The sequence below is a fragment of the Bufo bufo genome, chromosome 3 (genome assembly GCF_905171765.1).
Source record: "Bufo bufo chromosome 3, aBufBuf1.1, whole genome shotgun sequence".
Lineage (NCBI taxonomy): Eukaryota > Metazoa > Chordata > Amphibia > Anura > Bufonidae > Bufo > Bufo bufo.
Window position 1 is genome coordinate 385,033,216 of NC_053391.1, and position 24,060 is coordinate 385,057,275.

The 24,060-nt window shown below is 42.6% G+C and overlaps 1 long non-coding RNA gene across 1 annotated transcript; it reads left to right on the forward strand.

The window, feature by feature from the left end:
- Positions 1–268: 268 nt before the first annotated feature.
- Positions 269–20,637, forward strand: LOC120993433. The gene is made up of 3 exons (XR_005777258.1): positions 269–404; positions 8,759–8,760; positions 20,626–20,637. It is a non-coding gene; the product is annotated as an uncharacterized LOC120993433 (long non-coding RNA).
- The last annotated feature ends 3,423 nt before the right edge of the window (positions 20,638–24,060 follow it).

The window sequence follows — 24,060 nt, forward strand, 5'->3', positions numbered from 1 at the left end:
GGTCTAAAAGGCAAAAGATGCTCAAGACCCCAAATGCATGCTGTTGCGCATTTCTACCCAGGGGAGCAAATCCTGCCCATGTGATCCATTGCTAACAGCAATCCCCAGCAAAAATGAATACAATGGAGGATGCCGGCAGCGGACCACATGCACCACAAAAACATCCTACATAGGTCTAAATAGCAGAAAATGATCAAAACCCCATATGCCGTTGCATTTCTAACCGGGGGAGCAAATCCTGCACATGTGATCCGTTGCTAACAGCAATCCTTCATTGTATGCATTTTTTGCTGGGGATTGCTGTTAGCAACGGATCACATGGGCAGGATTTGCTCCCCCGGGTAGAAATGCGCGACAGCATTTAGGGTCTTGAGCATCTTTTGCCTTTTAGACCACTTTATTCTGTGATTTTGTCCTTTAAAAATCACCTAATTTTATTTGCCATGGTCCTTGTGAGAATTGTCATGCTTCTGCGGTGTTACATAGCACTAGGTGCTTCGTATACTGAGTTATAGTCTTAAGAATTTTAACTGCTACGCCCAATCTCTTAAGATTTGCGAGTTATGCAGTAATATTAAACAGAACCAAGATACAGATGAGTCTCTTTAGGTTTAGAAATACATTATCTATAGACTTTTTAGAACTTGGCCAGGAATGCTGACTGGGTTCGAATAAGACAATATACCGCTGTGGCCATTTGCCATATTACAGTGTGTAGTATATTCTAATGAACAAAGATGATGCTCACACCTTCTCTGGTGTTATCTACTGACTATTTATTGGATTTAGAAATAGTCATTCTTAGGTCTTCATAGTAAATTATCAGTCATGTAACCCCTAACAGTTTTGCCTAAGTTCCTCTCGGGCTTTGGGGAAAAGATGTAACAGTTCAGCCAGAACAGAGCTCAGCAGTACGGTGAGGGTGAACAGCTGCTTAACCCTTCATGTCTTGGGCTGTGTAGCTGTGTAGTCTGGTCTTGTTTGAAAGCTGTTTATCTAAGCTTTAAAACAAGACCAGTATCGAAGCAACAGCTGCTATATGTAGGGAGATATAGCCTTTAGAAATTAGGTCAGGAGTGAAAGTAGCTCAGGCCTGCTTTCTAAAGGCTGTATCTCCCAATGTAGAAAAGCTAATGTTGTGATCCTGGTCTTGTTTTAAAGCTTAGATTGTCAGCTTTTAAACAGGACAAGGCTCAGATATAAAGCACTCTGGAGCCAGCCTGGAGGAGGAGGGGGCAGTGTAGGAAATGACAGGTTGCAAGGAGGAGAGAAAAAACATCCTCTCATGATCCTAGGGGAAGGGTAACATAGACTTCTGTGCCTTTCCCCCTGTCCTCCATCAATCAGACAGCATACTTGCTCTCTGATTGTCAAATATGGGAGTCTTTTTTCCAGGAAAGAAGTGAGAAGCGCTTGTACATCTTATGAACCCTCTTTGCCAACTTAGGCTATTTATTACTAATGTCCAGATCATGGCATCAAATAAGTCAACCAAACACTTGTAAACCCCCCTTTCCCCACACACAAATGTCAATAAAGTTTCCATTTTACATTGTTATTCTTGTTCATATCCTATCTTTACTACACAATATGCAGACCACTCCTCTAGCAATAACTGTTACATGCTACAGTAATAGTGATAACTATTATCACTAGAGAGGAATCTAATATATTAACCCTCACACGCTTATGTCATCAGACAAATAAAAATATTCTGCGTCTTGAAACACAGCAACACAAAAATGAGTTTGTAAAAATAAGTGCTTTTAGTATGCAAGTATTATAACTTAATAAAAACTGTATCAATTTTGTATTATCTTAATCGTACTGACCCACAGAATAAACTTATCATTAATAGAACACACAGTGAACACCATAGAAATTAATTCCACAAGATAATGTTAAAATTGCTGTTTTACTTAATACACTATATCTACTCCAAAATGGTTCCCAAACAAAATTACAACTTGTCCCACAAAATTCAAGTTATCATATAAATAAAAAAAGTTATGCTGGAACAGAGCAGAACAATGTTACTGGCCCTTAAAGGGTTTCTGTCACCCCACTAAAGTGATTTTTTTTTTTTTGGGCTAGTTAAATTAGTTATATAGCGATATCTGAAAATATAATAGTGTTCCTTACTTTGATCCAGCAGTTTCAAAAATCGCGCGCCCGTGTTGAATCTGCGCAGGCGCTCTGAGATGAGGAGGCTCGTCTCCTCAGAACTCCCTCAGTGCGCCTGCGCTGATGACGTCTTCTATTTCGATGATGTCATCGGCGCAGGCGCACTGAGGGAGCTCTGAGGAGACGAGCCTCCTCATCTCAGAGCGCCTGCGCAGATTCAACACGGGCGCGCGATTTTTGAAACGCCGACAGGGCTGGCCGGAGGAGGAGATCCCGGCTGGCCCTGTCAATCAACAAGAGGAGGGGGCGGATTTCTGCAGCAGCTACCAGCAAGTAGACGCCCTACTTGCTGGTAGAGACCGAATTTGCATAGGATAAAACTTCGTTTTTTGACTAAACTGCTGGATCAAAGTAAGGAACACTATTATATTTTCAGATATCGCTATATAACTAATTTAACTAGCCCAAAAAAAAAAAATCACTTTAGTGGGGTGACAGAAGCCCTTTAAGGTTTAAATTAGTTATGTCACTAAGGAGTTAAAATACGACATCTGGGGGGGCGTGGCCTACGAGCGCATGGAGTAAGACACACCGCTCACTGCTCCTGCTAGCATCCTGTATAAACGAGTGGTAGCACCCCTCGAATCTTTGCTCTAATCTTGCCTGGTGGAAGGGAAGTGACCGGAGGGTGCTGTGGCGATTTTGTGAGTTCCAATATGCCGAGGAAATCAAGTAAAGTGACGAAGTCCGACAGACCGGAGGTGGGCCAACATGGCGCCGATAGCGGGGAGGTGATGGCGCTGCAGCAGACGATGAGTCAGAGTGCGGCTGCTAAACTGAGCAAGTATGCTCGTACAGACAGCGGAGTGGGCGATTGGGCTGAGGAAAAGGAGTCAGATATACATACCTCCTCTGACCAGGAGGACGGATCCCTTGATGGTGATGGCCTGGAAGCGGAATCTGCCGCCACTGACTCCTGCATGTCCAGCTAAGGACACAGCAGGCCCTAGGGCCGTGGCCAATGAGGAGCCCACTTTGAAAGATATCATGGCCGCTGTGGCCAGCTGTAACAGCACCCTGAAAGTGCTCACAGTGCAAGTCGGCAGCCTGAGATCCGATGTGTCTCTAATAAGACATGATCTACACAAGATTTCTGAGCGCACCTCTGAACTGGAGAAGAGGGTGTCCACGATAGAAGATGTAGTTCAGTGTGGATGCTGAAGGCAGTGTCACGGAACCATGAACCAGACGTACAACAAGGGATAAGTGAAAATAAGAAGGCTTTATTGAAAATAAAGCTGTAAAGCAAAAGTCCAAACGGATGGCGAAACCGAAGCAGAGTCTTTGCGAAGCCAGAGGTCAGGAACCAGAAGGGTAGTCAGACGAAGCCAGGATCAGGAACCAGCAGGGTAGTCAGACGAAGCCAGGATCAGGAACCAGCAGGGTAGTCGGACGAAACCAGGATCAGGAACCAGCAGGGTAGTCGGACGAAACCAGGATCAGGAACCAGAAGCAGCAGCAGTCTAGAAGCATGTGAACACAGGAGGACCAAGCAAGGAACTGAAGCCACAGACCTCCTATATATATGAGCTAGGCATCCAGCTCCTCCCAGTGGGAAGGAGGAGCCGCAGGGTGGGAGGCTACAAGAAACCCAGAAACCAAGATGGCCGCCAGCACATGTCAAACGAAGGAGAACAGCAAGAAGGTAAGACTATGACAGGCAGGTATGTCTGTGTCGTGTGTAAGATTGATGGGATACAGGTGGTGCTTGTGTCGGTGTATGTGCCTCCACCGTTTGCTTCTCCATTGATAAGGGAGATTATGAATTTTGTGGCGGACTTCCCTGGATTACCATGGCTGCTAGTAGGTGACTTCAATTGCACGCTGAATGACTCCTTAGATGCCGGGTGGAAGGATCAGGTGGTTCACCGGGGAGTGTGGCTCTGAAGGAATATTATGAGCGAAATTGGTGTATATGACGTGTGGAGATTGCGTAACCCTGATAAGCGTGGATTCTCGTGCAGATCAGCCACGCATCATTCGTTATCGCGCATAGACTTGGCCCTTGTTAATGATGTTATGCTGCCACTGGTTAGGGATGTTGTCTATCATCCTCGGTCGTTGTCTGACCATTCTTTGGTGCAGATTGACTTGTGCCTGGGGGTGCTCAGACAGGGACCGAGGTTGTGGAAATGTAACTCTCACTGGCTGAATGTGCTGGGTGACCTAGCCAGGATTTCTCTAGAGGTCAATTCATTTTTTGCTATTAATGCGGGGACGGCTTCAGTACCCGGAGTCTGGGATGCCATGAAAGCATTCTTGAGGGGAGTCTTGATGAAAGAAATTAGCAAGCATAAATCTAAGTCTAGAGAGGCGGACGTTAAAGCTCATGTCCTAGTGGCTGAGGCTGAGAGGGTGTTTGGTCGATCCCCTACTCTGATTAATAGTGAGGCGCTGGCGGTAGCTCAGGAGCAGCTGAGGTGTCACTTAGTGCAGGCAGCAGAAAGGAAGAGAAGTTTCTATCGCCAGAGATCTTTTGAAGAGGGTGAGAAGGTGGGTCATCTGCTGTCGGTTGTTTCCCAGGCCCAGAGAGGCTCCTCCTGTATTCAGGAACTGAGAGATGGTAGGGGGAATAGTAGTCAGGACACGAAAGGAATATTAGATATTTTAAAAAGTTTTTATGTGTCTCTATATGCTTCCACTGTCTCTAGCTCTGAGGAGGCTTTAAACGCTTTCCTGATGGAGGCACAGTTATCGGTGCTGTCAGAAGAGGATAGAGAAAGGTTAGAGGAGCCGATCTCACTTGAAGAATTGGAAGCTGCGCTTGGGGATATGGCGAACGGTAAGGCGCTGGGGGCAGATGGCCTACCGGTTGAGGTATATAAAAAGTTGCAGGGGATACTCCTTTCTGAATTGCTTAAGGTGCTTGAACACTCATTGGAAACAGGTTCGCTACCACATTCGATGCAGGAGGCTATAATTGTGGTTATTCCTAAACCTGGGAAGGATCCCAAATTACCGGATTCTTATAGACCAATTTCGCTTTTAACGGCGGATCTAAAGCTCCTAGCAAAAGTGCTGGCGAATAGGTTGTCCAGAGTGATTCTGACCATTGTACATCCGGATCAGACGGGTTTTATGCCTGGGAAATCGACCGCTATTAATCTCCGTAGACTATATGCTAGCCGGAATATCCCGGCAGACAATTGTGGAGACAGGGCCTTGCTTGCTCTTGACGCCGCCAAGGCGTTCGATAGTGTGGAGTGGAACTACCTGTGGGGGGTCTTGAGAATCATGGGTTTTGGAGCGCGGTTTATTCAGTGGGTAAAGGTACTGTACTCGAGTCCCAAGGCAAGAATTAGAGCTAATGGGGGGTTGTCAGACGGTTTTGCCTTGGCCAGGGGCACCAGACAGGGCTGCCCATTGTCGCCCTTGCTGTTTGCTCTTGCAATAGAGCCGCTCGCGGCTTTTATTCGCCTGTCACCGAATATTGAGAGGTTTCGATATGGTGTGCTGCATAATAAAGTGGCTATGTACGCGGATGATACTCTGCTTTTTTTGGGCGATACTGGTGCATCCCTGGATGCGGCCATGGCATTGATTGATAAATTCGGGAGCTTCTCTGGGCTTCAGATAAATTGGCAGAAGTCTTCTTTGATGCCTGTTGACGGACAGGCCTTGTCAGGTGGGCAAGTTGATAGTTTGGTTCCTTGGGTGGATAAATTCAAATATTTAGGGCTATACATATCACCTAGACTGTCGGACTTTGAAGACCTTAATTTGTCTCCGATGTTGGCTACTTTTAGACTAAAGGTGAGGACATGGTGTAGACTTTTCCTATCGGTGGTGGGTAGAGTGAATCTTTTAAAAATGGTAATGATGCCCCAGCTGCTTTACGTATTGAATAATGCTCCCGTGTGGATTCCCCTGGATAGATTTAGGAGAATACACTCTATGTTTAGGGACCTTATTTGGAAGTATGGTCAGGCTAGGATTAGGCTGGAGACCTTGCAATACCCTAATGCAAGAAGTAGTGTAGAGGCAGCACTATGCGGTATCCAGATAATGCGTCTATGTCAATGCAACAGCCTAGCCGTAGGCCCTTGATCCATCAGGCCATGAAAAACACATATAGAAAAGAAGATGGCTTCGGCAGCATTCCGCAATATCAAAACGATCCTTTATTCGTACCTCCAGACACAATTGGCAACGTTTCGACTGTACACCAGTCTTTGTCAAGCCTAATGACATACATTCTGGTAGGCATATATATACCCCCCACATAAAAGACACACCCCGTTACATCATCAGTACAAATCACTGCACAATAGTATACACATGTTGATATTACAACTCACAGTTAATGATATGTCCACCCCGCTCGTGTTGTTCACCTCGGCGTTCCAATATCTGTAATGCGCAGCCGCATCTCAATGTATTTGCATATCGGAAGTGTCATACGTTGCCATGACTCCCGGCGGCGCACGTGTCTCCAGCCAATGTGCTGCAGGACGCACTCACTGACGTCACAGCTTGTGCGTCCACCCCATGACCCACACTCAAGTGCGCACAACAGTGCGTCAATAGCGTTAGTCACGTGGGGTACGTAGCCAATGAAGACCCGGCGCGAACACCGGCGCCATGGCAACGATGACGCCACGGTCACCACTACTTATTACATGTGTGATCTGTATCTAAAGTGGCCGGGTCTATATATTACAGAACCTCCGCTCACAGCGATAATCACATGACTATAGAGGGAAATTAATCCTGACCCCACATATACACGCACATAACAGCTAATGGAAAAATGCATAACTTCATAAGTGTGGTGCACAATAATCACACATAACCATCATCTGGATGGTGTATCCCATATATACATCACATATGGACCATCAACATGGTCCTTTGACATATAGACTAAAGACTGTTGCACCAGGGATGTGCCACATATATATTTAAAAACATGATGTCACTATACTGAGAGGACAAAACAGTGACAATCATCAATCGATGGATGCGACATTAAACTCTAAATTCAGGCCAAAAGGTTGGAGGGACCTGAGGGTATGGATCCATTTAAGTTCCTTCTTCCTCAGGATTCCCTTCCTGTCCCCACCCCTTCTCAAGTATCCTACACTGTCAATAACTCGAAATCTCAATTGATTAATGGAATGTTTACAGTCAATGAAGTGTTTTGCAACCGGTTTGTCAAGTGCACCTGTTCTAATTGTGCTTTTGTGTTTGTTAATTCTTTCCCTCAATTCCATCGTGGTCTCCCCCACATAGATCAAACTGCATGGGCACTGTATCATGTACACCACATCCGTGGATTTACATGTAAAATGACCTTTGATCTTAAACCGTTTACCACTATAGGGATGTGTAAAACCATCACCTTTCATGATGCCACCGCAGTTGCAACATGAAAGGCAAGGGAAATTACCATTCCTCAGTGGTGCTAGCCTTTTCTGTCTTTCGATGTCCTTCCCCCCTATATCCGCCTTCACCAATCTATCGCGTAGGTTAGGGCTCCGTTTGTATGCCATCATTGGGGGAACTGAAAATTCAGTGACTGTAGGCAATCCTTTCTGTAGGATCCGCCATTCCTGTCGTAGGATGTTGGCTATATTGCCGCTATCACCCCCATAGATGGATACAAATGGAATGCGGGGGGTCTCCTGTTTTTGGGATTTCCTTACCAGAGTGGCACTACGTTCCATGGATGTAATCCTATGCTTAGTACGGTTGATCAATTTGATGGGATATCCTCTCCTGCTGAACTTATTACACATCTCATCTACCCTAATACCAAAGAGGGTGTCATCCGATACGATACGGCGTACCCTAAGTAGCTGACTCCACGGGAGGGAGCTCACCATGTTCTGAGGGTGACTACTGTCATACATTAACAAGGTATTCCTGTCTGTAGGTTTTTGGAAGAGATCAGTACAGATCCTTCCATTGTGCACCTGAATTCGGACGTCAAGGAACTGCAGCTCACGGGCAGAATGCATCACGGTGAACTGCAGGTCCCGGACCCCAGAATTCAGGTGCGCATGAAACTCATCCAGTTCAGGCACGGTGCCAGTCCAAATCAAGAAAATGTCGTCGATGTAGCGCCACCAGCACAGGACTCTCTCAAAAAATATGGAGCGATACACCAGCCGATCCTCGACCTCCGCCATGAAGATGTTTGCGTAGGTGGGGGCCACATTGGACCCCATCGCCACACCCCGCTTTTGCTGGTAGAAGGTGTCACCGAAGAGAAAGTAATTCCTCCTCAGGACAATCTCCAAGAGGGCGAGGATCAGCCGGCGCGCCCCTTTTATGTGGGGGGTATATATATGCCTACCAGAATGTATGTCATTAGGCTTGACAAAGACTGGTGTACAGTCGAAACGTTGCCAATTGTGTCTGGAGGTACGAATAAAGGATCGTTTTGATATTGCGGAATGCTGCCGAAGCCATCTTCTTTTCTATACTTGCAATACCCTAAGTCTGAAGGTGGTCTGGCTGTTCCTAATGCATGGATTTATTTCTTAGCTTCCCAATGTCAGCATTTTAAGGGATGGATTAGTTTCCAACTGCCGGATATGACGGGACAGATACTGCCACACTGGTTGGGCAGTCGTGACCTCATGGGTATTCTGGAGGGGTCGGGAATGCATGCTGGGAGAGAGAAGTTCACGCTTATTGATCTTATGAAGAAAGTCTTGGCGAAGGTGAAGCAGCTGAGAGGTGTAGGTGGTGTTTGTGAGCTTGCCCCAATTAGGAATAATCACTTATTGCCTGAGTTCCTAACAATGTCAGGACTCCGGAATTGGGAATCTCATGGAGTGATGAGGATTGGCCAATTAACTGAGGGCAAGATATTTAAATCGTTCCAGAGTCTGCAGCAGGAATTCAATATCCCCAGGGTATGGTTTTATAAATATCTTCAATTGAGACATGCCTTTGAGGTCACGATGAGGAAAGGATGTACAATAGCCCAAATGGAGGTGGTCCATAAACTTGTTCTTCCGACAAGGGGGGGGGGGGGGAAGAGGACTGATATCACAGGTGTACACTCTCTTACTGGACAAATTCTTAGAAGGATTTCCGCTTTCAAGGATGAAGAAGTGGGAGGCTGACTTGGGAGCTATCTCTAATGATAAGTGGGATGACATACTGGAAGGAGTTCCTAGAGTGTCCCTGGGTGAACAGGGCAAACTGTCCCAATTATTCATCATCCATAGAGTGTACAAAACGCCGGTGTTCCTAAAAAAGGTTGGAGTGAGAATGGATGACAAGTGTCCAAAGTGTATGGAAGATGGCGCGGATCTGCTACATATGCTTTGGTCTTGTCCAGTAATAGGTAACTACTGGGAAGGAGTACTGAACATGATTAACAGTAATATGACGCTGAGAATTCAAAAAGATCCTAAGGTGTGTGTGTTGGGGTATGTGTCTGAGATTGGAGGGACTGAGTCGGTTAAGGTAGCAGTGGGGAGGTTGTTGTATGTGGCCAGGAAATTGGTTGCTCTGAGGTGGATTCAGGGAAGTCCGCCCACACTGGATGAGTTTGTGCGGAAGGTGCATGACATGTTAATGTAGGAAAAAGGGGTGTCTGTGAAGAGAGGTTGTCCTCAGAAATTTGAGAAATTATGGAGTGAATGGTTGTCTCACACTCATGTAGTTATCTAGGCTTCTTGAAGGGTTCACGACTTGTTCATGGGGAGAGGAGGGGGGGTAGGGGCTGGGAGGGGAAGGGAGGGTGAGGGAGGTTGTTATGATAAATGTATCTATTGTCTAAATTTTGGTCCTACGTTTATACATGTTATGTACTGCTGTATGATGATCTTGTGTGAAGTTATCATCTGATATTGCTGTATACTGATTCCGCATTTTGAAAGGAAAAAAGACAATGTATTGTTTTGAAATATGATGCTTTTATTGGATTAATAAAAACGATTTGATTTTTAAAAAAAATACGACATCTGACTTTTCTGCCAACTATATTTACGTCAGACATAAATACAAAATCTACAATAAAGAAGGAACATTTTCATGAGGGTTTTTTCAAATTTTAATGTGACTGTTGGGGGGATTTAAGCCGTAGTAAACACTTTTCCACAGCAACTGTGTCACATGACTACATCCACCAACCGAGATGAGGCTATACTAATACATTACTGCCGTGCTTAAAGTAGTTGGCCAATTTCGAATTTCATTTGTCAAAATGCCATCTACAATTATCTATGCTTTGCTTAGTATGTAGTGCATATTTGACTGCATACTGTCCCCCAGCTACCCCAGTGTCAGTGAAGTAAACATACTTACCTGTCACCTCCTGCATCCATGGCCAGCAAGATGGCAGCGATCACTTCCTCTGGAAGCTCCTGGGAACCTTGAATTCTGCACAGGCACAGAACACCAAATGTACATGTCCCCCGCAGATACAGGGGATTCTGCTGCCTGCTGGGCAACCCATTTAAGACTTTAACAAAGGCTCTCATACATGTATGGTAGAGAGGACATGTATAGTTTAAGTTGTTGCTATAAAGTATAAAAAACAAAACAAAAAAAAACACTATTGAGCTCTTCCAACCCCTGCCAGTCCAGTGCATTTGCTCTGGCAGTCCCTATGGTCTTTGTTTACAAGGAGGATTGGAGCAGTAGTGCTGGAGTGGAGGGGTTTCAGCATGGTGAATATAATTATTTTTACTATTTTTTTTTTTTTTTACTGAATTTAAACAAGGGAAAAAAAAATCTCTGTGAAGTATGGCAGTGGATACATTTTCCCCAATACAGTTTATCCCAACACACATAGAGTCCCTGTGGCCTCATATTACAGAGCTGTCAGCAATGATAATTCATCCTCCAAAGGAGCAATTTTTTATCTGTCAGAACCCAACTGAAATAACCTCCATGTTACACCAAATGATATTGTATGGCTCTATTGAAGTTCATAGGTGCCATATTACAGTGCCGTACAACTTGAAGGTTATAAAGAGCTATAATATATGTGTGCATATGGCCTAACACTAAAAAACAATATAGCGTAGGCCAAGTTCACATCACCGCTATATATTTCTGTTGCTCTGCCCCATTTGAGAAACAGAAAAATTAAAATAACAGAAGTGCCGGATTTGGCACATTACTCACCCGAACGGAGCTTAACAGACTGCCTACAATGGAGTCCATTCAGTTTCTGTTCAAAGTCCTGTTTTTCCAGACAAAAAAGCCCTGCATGCAGGACTTTTTTGTCCAGTCTTTTTGACGGAATCTGCAGTGGAGGCCTCGAATGGCCCTAATAGAAATAGCTATTGTGTATCCAAAATTGGGTATAGTGTATCTACTTGAAGGTCCATGCTATTAAGCTGCATTCAGATAAACCTTACTTTCACAGGCATGGAGAGATAATCTAATTTCCTTTGCAATGATAATAGTTGCATTGTCCATATGATGGATGTTCCCTTTTACTGTATTTATCCAACAGAGCAAGAGCTCTAAACTCATAAATAATAGCAATGGATCTTTGCACACAGGACAGTTCTTTCTATTTTTACTACCCATATTTAAATATACAGCAAAGATACTGTATTTAAATACAGTAATCAGACTTGATTTTGTTCTGAATTGGTGCAACAAGAATTAGCAGAAAGTGCATTTGGCAGCAAACATGATTTAAAAATTACAAGTAAGGGAATAAAATAGAATATAGGGCAGTAAAAGCGATACTGTTATGTGCAATCTGTTAGTGAACATATGTGCTATAGTTTAAAAGTCATTTAGCATGGCCGGCAATCCTACACAAAGCTGTCCACCGACAGTCCGGTATTCACAAACCTCACATTCTCCCTGCTGGAGTGCTGTGGAGAATAACAATGCGGGCGGATATATATGACAATGCTTCCACAGCAAAGCACACATTTATATAATGATTTTACAGTTCTGCGTTCTTATATATACTGTATATAAAATACAGGGAGTAATAATAATAATAATTAATAACATATTCGAGATTTTTATATCTTGCAATCGCTTAATAAACCTTTATTAACAAATCTGACCATTTTATAGATGCAAAGAATTCAATAATAAAGCAGAGAATTCAAGGAGTTCCCTGCAACCTGCTAATAGATATGGACTGTTTTACAATGTCCTGTGTTAGCAGGTATTCTGCTCCATCTCTTAAAGGGAATCTATCACCAGCGACCTCCCTATCAAATTGTTTGCATAGACACATAGCTGTGGTTCACCTGATTAAAAAGCTGTTTTCCTTTTTTATTGATCCATTCCCGAGTAATGTGACTTTTTCTTAATATGGAAATTAGGCCTTTGGTTCATCACCATTGCTCTTGTTGCACCCAAGCTCCATTCCTTTTGTGGCCAGACCCTCCCTGACTACATTGTTACTTCCTGTCATTGTCAGTCAAAGAAACAAGTGAAGGGTTGGCCACAAAAGGTTATGCCCTATTGCACCAAGGGACTAATTCGCATATAAAAAGGGCTTCTGTCACCCCACTAAACAGATTTTTTTTTTTTTGTGTACTTATAATCCCTATCATGCGATGTTGCTATACCTTATGTTATTAATAATTTTCGTTCAGTAGATTTTGCAAAAAACATACTTTTATTATATGATAATTACCTGTCTACCAGCAAGTAGGGCGTCTACTTGCTGGTAGCAGCCGCAGAAAACCGCCCCCTCCTCTTGTTGATTGACAGGGCCAGCCGCGATCTCCTCCTCCGGCCAGCCCTGACAGCATTTCAAAAATCACGCGCCTGTGTTGATTCGGCGCAGGTGCTCTGAGATAAGGAGTCTCGGCTCCTCAGCACTCCCTCAGTGTGCCTGCGCCGATGACGTCACCGAAAGAGAAGACGTCATCAGCGCAGGCGCACTGAGGGAGTGCTGAGGAGGCGAGCCTCCTTATCTCAGAGCACCTGCGCCGAATCAACACAGGCGCGCGATTTTTGAAATGCTGACAGGGCTGGCCGGAGGAGGAGATCGCGGCTAGCCCTGTCAATCAACAAGAGGAGGGGGCGGTTTTCTGCGGCTGCTACCAGCAAGTAGACGCCCTACTTGCTGGTAGAAAGGTATTTAGCATATCATAAAAGTACGTTTTTTGCAAAATCTACTGAACGAAAATTATTAATAACATAAGGTATAGCAATATCGCAGGATAGGGATTAAAAGTACACAAAAAAAAAAAAATCTGTTTAGTGGGGTGACAGAAGCCCTTTAAGAAAAGAAAATCATAACTCAGGAATGGAGCCTCAGATCAACCAAACAAAAACAGTGTTTTAATCAGGTGAACCAGAGCTATGTGTCTATGCAAACAGTTTGATAGGGAGGTCGCTGGTGTCAGATGCCCTTTAATACAGGATGCCATAAATATCATGCAGGACACAAAATCAGGAAAATACATTTCTTCTCGGTTTCCTTGTACTGCTGGCACTTTACTCTCAGCCATAATAGAAGTATTTTAGAGATTAGTAGTATAAACAATAAGTTAAAGGAGTTGTTCGCTTTTTTAAATTGATGACCTATCCTCAGGATACGTCAATATCAGATCAGCTGTTTGAAGAGACTACAGCAGTTGTACGAGCGTTGCCTTCTCTTCACTGTTTACCTGCTCGTCGTCGCAACTGCAGAGGTGAGCAGGTGTAATTACAACTCCACTGTTCGAATATACTTCAATCCATTGAAATGAATGGGGACGTTGGGGAGTTGTAATTACACCTGCTCACCGCTGCAGTTGCGATTGTGAGCAGGTAAACAGTGCTGATCGGCAAGGGTGTCGGCAGCTAGTCCCCTGCAGATCTGATATTGATTTCCTATCCCAGCGGCGTTGATAGTTTAAAACATTCGGGGCCTAGGCCCCAGATGTTTTGTCCCAGGCCCCGAATGTCCTGCCTGCTTGCTAGATACAACTGTATTGCCCTCCTCAGGACAGCAATACAATTGAATAATGCAGTGGAAGATCTGAAGGACCTGTGATTACATCACAGGTCATGTGACCAGTAAAACAGGCAGTGGTTGAGAAGGACCTGCGATGATGTCACCATCATTTGACCAGTGCAGGAGAGGACGACAGTGAAGAGGAAAAGAAGCTGTGGTGATGTCTGCTACATGAGGAGAGGTAAGTGAAGAAAGAGGCAGAGCAATGCTGGGAGTTGTGGTTATTTAACTGGGACTGTATGTTAGGACTGAAGGGAGGGCTGTTATTTACATGGAACTGTGTGTTGGAGGGGACTGGGGGAGGGAGTGATGTTATTTACATGGGACTGTATGTTGATGGCGGCTGTGGGAGGGAGTGATGTTATTTACATGGGACTGAATGTTGGAGGGGGCTGGGGCAGGGAGATGTTATTTACATGGGACTGTATGTTGAAAGTGGCTGTGGGAGGGGGTTATGTTATTTACATGGGACTGTATGTTGGAGGTGGCTGTGGGAGGGAGTGATGTTATTTACATGGGACTGTATGTCGGAGAGGGCTGGGGGAGGCAGTGATGTTATTTACATGGGACTGTATAATGATGGTGGCTTTGGGAGGGAGTGATCTTATTTACATGGGACGGAATGTTACAGGGGTCTGAGGGAGGGAGTGATGTTATTTACATGGGAGTGAATGTTGAGGCGGTGATGTTTACATGGGATTGCATGTTGGAGGCGGTTGTGGAGGGGATAATATTATTTACTTGGGACTGTATGTTGAAGGCAGCTGGGGAGAAGGTGGTGTTATTTACACAGGACTGTATTTTGGAGGGGCTGAAGGGAGAGGAGTGATGTTATTTACATGAGACTGTATTTTGGAGGGGGGCAGGAGAGATGGTGTGATGTTATTTACATGGGACTGTATGGTGGAGGGAGGAATATAACTACAGGGGGCACTACAGGGGACATTATAAATACTGGGGGCACTTCAGGGTGACCATTATAACAGTAGGGGGCAGTATAAAGACTGGGGGCACTGTAGGGGTATTATAAATCCAGGGGACATTAGGCATTCTTATTACTGCTGGGGGCTCTATAGGAAGGACTTATAGATCTGCCTTATTTCCACTTAGAGCACTATGGGGGCCTTATTACTACAGAGTGGTCTGTAGAGAGCTTTATTACCACTGGGGGAAAAATAGGTGGCCTTATTTCTACTTTGGGCTCTGTGATGGTGTTATTAATACTGGAGGGCTCTTCTACTAATGGGGCACTCTTGGGGAGCGTTATCACGGTTGGGGGCACTGTAGGGGGCAGTATCACTAATGGGGGCATTCTTAGGGAGTAATACTGTAGGAGGCAGTATTACTAATGAGGGCATTCTAGAAGGGAATTACTATTGGTGGGACTATGAGGAGCACTATTACTATAGGGGGCACTCATTTTTCTTCAGGATAGTATTTGGGGGCATTGGGGGCCACAGCGAGCAGCAGGGTAACACTGTGGGGACTCCCGGTTCGGGGATGATGATAGAAATGTGAGGAAGCTAAGATGTCTGTATGTCACACTCTGCAGAGATGAGGCAGCTGAGAGAAGTTATATTGACCAAATGGAGAAGATGATGACTGAGAAGATCTATATCAGAGGAGACATCACCTGGAGGCCCTGGATGTGACAGGTATGTGCTGCTGTATAGCAAGTACAGGAAAATGTGGTGTGCGGGGGGAGTGGGGACGACTTAGAGAACTGGGCCATATTCATTAGGGGTTGGGCCCCGGATCTTTTGAGACCCTAGCAACGTCCCTGCCCTATCCTCAGGACAGGTCATCAATATAAAAAGCGGACAACCTATTTTAAGAGATATTTCCATCTTAGACATCCATGGCCACAGTATCCACTTGGTAGGATAATTGTAACTCCCATAGACGTCAGAATATTCAATAATACAGTTTTTTTTTACTGTTCCTTTGTGCCATTTTCTGCAGAATCTTGATTCAAAGAGAGAATTATGAGCTTCAGCATCTCTAATTGTACAGTTTGTACATTTATTCAGAGGGGACTTTGACCGTTTACATTTACTTTTGCAGGGCAAGGTAGAGCAGCTAAACCTCCTAGAACGAGGATCAAGAACTGCATTTTTGGATGATATTACAAGATATACTATATGGACACAAATATTGGGACAGACCTTTTAATGGCTGAATTTAGGTATTCAGTTCATTGCTACAGGAGTATGAATGCCAGCACCTAGACTGCATTTTACAAACATTTGTGAAAGAATAGCTTGTACTAAAGAGATAACCAAATTACAGCATGGTACTGTAATAGGATGTCTCCATTGCAACAAGCGAATTTGTGAAATTGATCATGTAAAGTTACAGAACGGACTGCTAAAACACATAGGGGTCGTTTATTATCAGATATACGCCAACTTTTGTTGTATATCTGGTGCAGATAGCGGTGCAAAGGTTAATTGCGCCACAATCTGCGACTTTTCCCCACTCACGCGAGGTCTAAATAAGGCTATGTGATATGGAGAGGGAAGGGTCCGGCGGGCCCGTCTCATTTATCATTTTCTACACCTGTTTTAAGCATAGAAAACGGTCTAAATCTACACCAGCAAGTGAGCTGGTGTACATTTAGACAGGCCATGGATACGCCTCTACATAACTTAGGCACAGCCAGCGCTGTTTCCATGGCTGAGCAGCTGTATCGAGTGGTGTAATGCATGCCACCACTGGACTCTGGAGCATTTGAAACATGATCTGTGGAGTGATGAATCACGCTTCTCCACCTGGCAGTTTGAGGGAAGAGTCTGGGTTTGGTGAATGCCAGGAGAACGTTACCTGCCTGACTGCATTGTGCCAACTGTAAAGTTTGGTGCAGGGGGGATAATGTTATGGGGTTGTTTTTTAGGGGTTGGCCTAGGCCTCTTCGTTCCAGTAAAGGGAAATCCTAATTCTTCGGCACACCAAGACATTTTAGACAACTGTATGCTTCCAACTTTGTCGGAAGAGTTTGGGTAAAGCCTATTTTCTGTTCTTGTATGACTGTGCCTCAGTGTACTGTACAAAGCAAGGTCTATAAAGGCATGGATGAGTTTGGTGTGGAAGAACTTGACTGGGACACACAGAGTTTGACCCCAACCCACTGAACAATTTTGGGATGAACTAGAAAGGATATTGCGAGCCAGGTCCTCTCATCCATTATCAGTATCTGACCTCACAAAGTTCTTCTGGATGGATGGGCAAAAAATCCTACAGACACGCTAATCTTGCGAAAAGCTTTCTCAGAAGAATGGAAGCTGTTTAGCTGCAAGGGGGAGGATAATATTAATGCCTATGGATTTAGAGTGAGATATGATAAAAACTCCTTTGGGTATAATGTGTAGGTTTTCCAATACTTTTGTCCATATAGTGTACATTTGTGTATATACCTCTACTGTATATACCAAACACATCGAAAAGGAGCACTTTGGTGGCAGTTGCTCTGTAATATACAGTATAATGCCCATCTGTTTCTTCTCTCTGTAGTCGATAATCCAAAGATGTGTTATATACTTACATGTATAATTCCTTTGTGAAATTTAAAGTACATAGGTTTTTAGCAGGACAAGACACTGATGATTCCTCTGCTAGCAATTTCACCATACTTGTCCATATGATTTATAGCAGAAGCAATATGCCTCTTGGAAGGTCTAGGAGAAGGGCATTCAGAATGGAGCTTTTAATGAAATAGATTTACTCTCATCTGCCAATTTCCTGCAATCCTGGTTTCAAGCTGTACAGAAATAAACAAAGGAATAACTGTATAAAAATGAATTACAGTGAACATCGACGGAGGATTCACAGAATGATCTCAGGCAGATAAAACGCGCAATAACCTTGGATGGATAATCCAGCCGGTGAGATCAACATAAATATAATAAAAACTGCTTTACATTGCCATTTGTTTGTCCATTATGTGTTTGATGGGTTTTATTATAGTAAATAAACAAGACATTACCTTGCGGCAAGAAAATGGTAATATAACATATATGGCACATATCATTTGTGTCCAAATCTATTGATCTATTCTTCACATATAAGTTCTCGTGCACATAAAAGATTTAGTAAAATACATCTTACAAAGAATTGCCCTTTTTAGCATGTATGATGAATGATTTCATATATGTCTGATAGTAAAGTAAGTTAGACAACCAATACGTGGTGTAACATTTCACAAAAGTCTCTGAACCAAATTTATCATCCAGTTTGATAAATTTGGTGCTTTTTTAGACTATCTAGTCGAAGTTTACAGTGTGTAAATCTTTGGATTTGTAAATCTGCCCCAACGTATCACTTTAATGTTCGTCCAGTTTTAATAGTCATGGGCTTGAAAAATTTTAGGCAGTGTCTAAAGTAACAAAGAACTCCACTCTGAGCAGTGTGGATGATTCCACTGACATGTCAGGTCCTCCTGCCATAACATTTGATCACAAAGTACATTTCTAATGCATCTGGGAAATCTGTATAATGTCATCTAAATTAGTATGCCTGGCTAATTACACTCATAATGATCATATTGAAGAATTGCAACAGCTGCCCCTGAATAGGTTTTCTGGCTCAGGCATAAAGGACATAATTATGATAATGCCTATAGCTTTTAAAAGATCCATAGACCTAGAAAGTGCATGGTTAAATCCATGGTTAAAAAACAAGACGTTGGTCATATTTGTGGCATTTTGAGGCCTGTTTTTGCTTTGTATTTTGTTTAAAAGGATTGGGAAGCTAATGACCAATTGACATCAGTTTCCATTAGTTTCAGTTTATTATAGCCATATATTTCAGTCTTTGTGGAAAAAAAAAAGATGAACTAAAATTTGTGTCCCACAAAAAAAATGCACACGGACCTTCATGGTATCTGTTTTCCTCTTAGGCGACTTTCACACTAGCGTTTTAGTTTTCCGTTATTGAGATCCGTTATAGGGGCTCAATACTGGAAAAAAACGCTTATGTGGGGACAAAACGTAACTGAACAGAACAGAATGCTCCAAAATGCATTCCGTTCTCATACCGGAGATAAAACCGCAGCATGTTGTAGTTTGCTTTCCGTCCTGGGATGCGGAGCAAGACAGATCGGGCATGACCCCCAATGCAAGTCAATGAGGACGGATCTGTTTTCTCAGACACAATAAAAAATTGATCCGTCCCCCATTGGCTATGTTAAAGATAATACAACCGGATTTGTTCATAACGGAAGCATTTTTGCTGAACCCCGCCGGATCCAGTAAAAACACTAGTGTGAAAGTAGTCTTAGTCATTTATCACCAAGAACAGGTAAGAAATGAACATTCATTGCTGTTTTTCCAGATCTGGAAAAGTTCCCTGTGTGTAGTAAATTATGATGGAAAGGAGAGCAGATCTCTTGAATTTCAGTGTGAATGGAGCCAACCAGGGAAATATAGATCTGTCACCAATAATAATAATTTTTTTCCACAGTAAGGTCAATGGGAACTAATTGGAAATTAAAGTACTAATGCTAACAATAGACCCTCCAAAACATAAGAAGCTCAATGCGGTATTGTTATAAAATGATCATTCTTTGTTGAGCATATTAAAAACAACAATTCTATAAAAAATTAATAAATAAGATGACTACTGATAAATCTGGATTCAGCGCATATCGCAGACTGCTGATAATACAGAAAAAGTGCTACAAAATACAGGTCTGATGAAATGTAGATAAATCTAACGAAATGGAAAAGAATAGTAAATTACCTTACAAGGAATCAGTTTCTACTTTTATGCTGCCTTCTCTGGAGGCATCATGAAGTAGATATCCTTGAGGGTAGGCCATCAATATTGAACATAAGGAAAACCCCTGAGTTTAAACTTCAGTGTGATTGGTCTGTGTCAGGTTAAAATGTTTCAAAAATGGGACTGCATCTTCTCAGAAGTTCACAGAGAAACTAATTTCATAGGAAAGGTCTCCTTGTCTCCCTCTCACAGGATCTAATGTAAGGAACGTAGTAAAACCTTCAAAAACTCCATTATTTTCTCTAAATTGTAGTCAATCGCAGTCTGTCAGTAATTTGAAGCCAGGGTAAGCAATCATTTCATTTGAACATCCGTTGCCTCCAAACCTGTAGATTTAGAGCAAATTAGGCACTCAATGGGGGATGCTTTTCCCATCTGATCACCACATTATGGACTGCTCAAAGATCGGCTAATTTACCATGGTGATGATTATATTATAACACATTATCTCCTGCAGTGCGGCTATTTTGAAAGCGCCAACTAATGCATATCTCATCATTGTAATTAGAGAACTACAGAACTGTGTTCACATAGGGCGTTTTGGTGTTTTTTAATGAGCCTTTTTATTAGCTGTCGAAATGTAGAATGGTGGTGTATATGAGCAAATATGGTTTCTAGTTACACAGTGATGCTATTTGTATGTAACTTTGGTGCATGAACTGCCCATTAGGACACTGTTCAATACTGTGCAATCGGTCTGAGTTTACATAATCTTGGATTGTTTGGCATAGAAAATGTTGAAGATACTTTAAAGATGTGCACAAAGGACAGTAAAGGTTTGTTCACATCTGTGTTGGAGGCTCCATTTAGGGCCTTCATAGCAGAATTTGTAAAAAAAAATAACAAAGAAAATAGCTCTACTTTCAGAATTTTTTTTTCTCCGCTAATAAAGTGGACTCCCAAACGGACCCCATTACAGTCAATGAGATCTGTTTGTCTCCATTCGGTTCAGTTATGTGCCAGATCCGGGCACAGCTGTTATTTTCATTAATGGAGCAGAACAATGGAAATCAATAGCGGTGGTGTGAAATAACCCTAACTTGAAACTGAAAATGATCAGCCAAGTGGAAAAACATCAGTTATTTATGTTATTAATACATCACTGTTTTAGACTTTTTTATAACTTTGGCCCGATACACTATTGTTTGGTATGAAGATAAAAATCTAATCTTGTATTCTCTGCTCAAAAAGGCTAAATAAATAGAAAACACAATGGCAAAATGTAAATGCAAAACAGTTTGATGCAAATATAGCCTCATATTCATAAAAAGGCAAAACATACAAGCAGCCACTTTGTTATTCAAATCGTTTCTATGAAAAAGCAAACATTTTGAGAAATTATAGAAGGCCGTAAGTCTGTTCTGAAATGTTCCAAAATGTGTGGTGCATGCTTGTAGCGAGAAATATATGAAGTGCCAGTGCCAATATGTGTACTCACTTACAACATTTACAATATTCGGTAAGCTGTTTTTTCAGACACTGGCATATCTTTAGTGGAGGCAGACCATGCAACTGCTACAGGGCCAGGGGAAGGGGGCTCGCGATGAACCCCTTCTCTTGCCTATGTGAAAACATTGCATTTTCATGCAGCCATCACTAAGGGAAGCTCAGTGGAAACAGAGTGTTACAGCTTTTAATTTAGCCATTTGTAACTGCATACATTCCTATGAACTGATCTCCCCCTAGTGGTGACTGCAGTTAGCCAGCTTTGTAAAAGATTTATCAATGCGTTTATGCCAGTTGCCTGGTGTAAAATACAGAAATATGGTGTTCAGAATGAGTGCCATATTTATGAAGAACTTGTTGTAGTTTACTGACATAGGAGTCAGATACAGTGTGTGAGGCCAAGTGTGACTTTTTTATGAAAAAATGTAAATTCATCCAAAATCTGTAGGGTTGCGCTTTGTACTCTGCATTGCCTGGGAGTGATTGACGCATGCTTACTAGGGTGGAGCAGGGGGACCCTGTGAGTTCTGTGTACAACCCTGTTCTCAACAAAAAATTTGTCTTGAGTTTGTGTCTTTTTTGTGTCCTAGTTTTAGACAGGTTTTGCACATCTTTGGGTCAAAAACTATACTAGCTCCAAAATGGTCAAAAAAGCGGTTTAAAATCTGTTAGTAGCTAGCTCGGTGGCGCATTTTGTCACAGACACCCTACAGGCTGCTATACATAAAAACATCTTTAGACTCTTCGAGTGTATTTAACTAAGTAAACAGCTTTTACTTTTAATTTACAATCTACAACACATTTAACACGTCATTCATAAATACAGTACAAAATAAAAATGGCAAAAGCAACACATTCCTGCCAAAAACACTATTACTGAATCTCCCCTAGTGATTTTTAAACATCCTAAAGGCTGTAAAAATGTTAAAATGGCCAAATCTTCCCAAATCCAAGTTCCCTTCATAACTTACAAATTATTTGATTTTAGAAGGGACAAAACAAAATTGTGGAAATTACTGAAGGCCAGGATATAGAAATTCCAGATAATACTAACTATCCAATAATACATGTTATTCATTAATAACTATACTGTATTTTTACATTTAAACAACATCCTTCATGTGGGGAAATAATAGTTTGAAAAGATACTAATGTATTATTTTATGCCAAGTTAGGATAGTTAAAGGAAAATATGTTAGTCAAATGTATTTGTGTGGAGACAAGAAAAGAAAGGCAATTGGATTATACTGAACTGGAGAAGGGTCTGGATTGGGGATATTATATATTTAATATTGTTAAAACCTCATCAGAATGCGCAAGAAGAAAAGTTACTGAATAATTCAATATAGGCAGTAAAAACGTCATGATGCCTGGCCCTGTCAATCAATGTGGAGAGGGCAAAGCAGATGCAGAGAGAGTAGAGCCTCTAGGCGTAAAGGCAACACCCCCGTTGCTCCTAGAGGCTCATTTGCATATATTAAAACTTAATTTTTCTCAACAATGCGGGCACATAAGGCTAGTTTCACACTAGCGTTGTTGGATTCCGACAGGCAGTTCTGTTGCCGGAAGTGCCTGCCAGATCCGGAAATCCGTATGCAAACGGATATCATTTGTTTCCGGATGCGGATCCGTCTGACAAATGCATTGCAATACCGGATCCATCTCTCCGGTGGCATCTGGAAAAATGGATCCAGTATTTATCTTTTTCACAGATTTAAAGGTTTGCGTATGCGCAGACCGGGAAACCGGATCCGTTTTTCCAGAACACTTGGTACCGCATCCCGCATTAATACATTTCAATGGAAATTAATGCCAGATCCGGCAATCCGGCAAGTGTTCTGGAATTTTGGCCGGAGAAAATACCGCAGCATGCTGTGGTATTTTCTCCGGCCAAATATCGTAAAAGGGATGGAACGGAAGACATCCTAATGCATACTGAATGGATTGCTTTCCATTCAGAATGTATTGGGACAGAACGGAATTGAGCCGCTATGACGGAATTCAATACCGGAAAACTTTAACGCTAATTAATGCTGACAGATGCCCTTCAATGTGATTGAGCTGAGATTGAGAAAGTATAAACTGCTTGGTCCTTGATCACACAGCCATAGTGGTGCACCCTTTATTTTGGGTTCTGCAGCAGTGTGCATGTCGAGGCAGGGTCACATTAAGTCCTCTGATCTGCAGATTGCATACAGACCCATTCATTTCTACGGGTCTGCAAAAAATGTGGACAGCATAAAGATGTTATCCATGTGCTGTCCAAATCCATGCATCCATTCCTCAAATTATAGAACATGTGCTATTCTTGTCCGTTTTGCTAACAAGAATAGACAGTTCTATTACAAACCGGATTCCAAAAAAGTTGGGACACTATACAAATCGTGAATAAAAACTGAATGCAATGATGTGGAGGTGCCAACTTCTAATATTTTATTCAGAATAGAACATAAATCACGGAACAAAAGTTTAAACTGAGAAAATTTACCATTTTAAGGGAAGAATATGTTGAATCCGAATTTTATGGTGTCAACAAATCCCCAAAAAGTTGGGACAAGGCCATTTTCACCAATGTGTGGCATCTCCCCTTCTTCTTACAACACTCAACAGACGTCTGGGGACCGAGGAGACCAGTTTCTCAAGTTTAGAAATAGGAATGCTCTCCCATTCTTGTCTAATACAGGCCTCTAACTGTTCAATCGTCTTGGGCCTTCTTTGTTGCACCTTCCTCTTTATGATGCGCCAAATGTTCTCTATAGGTGAAA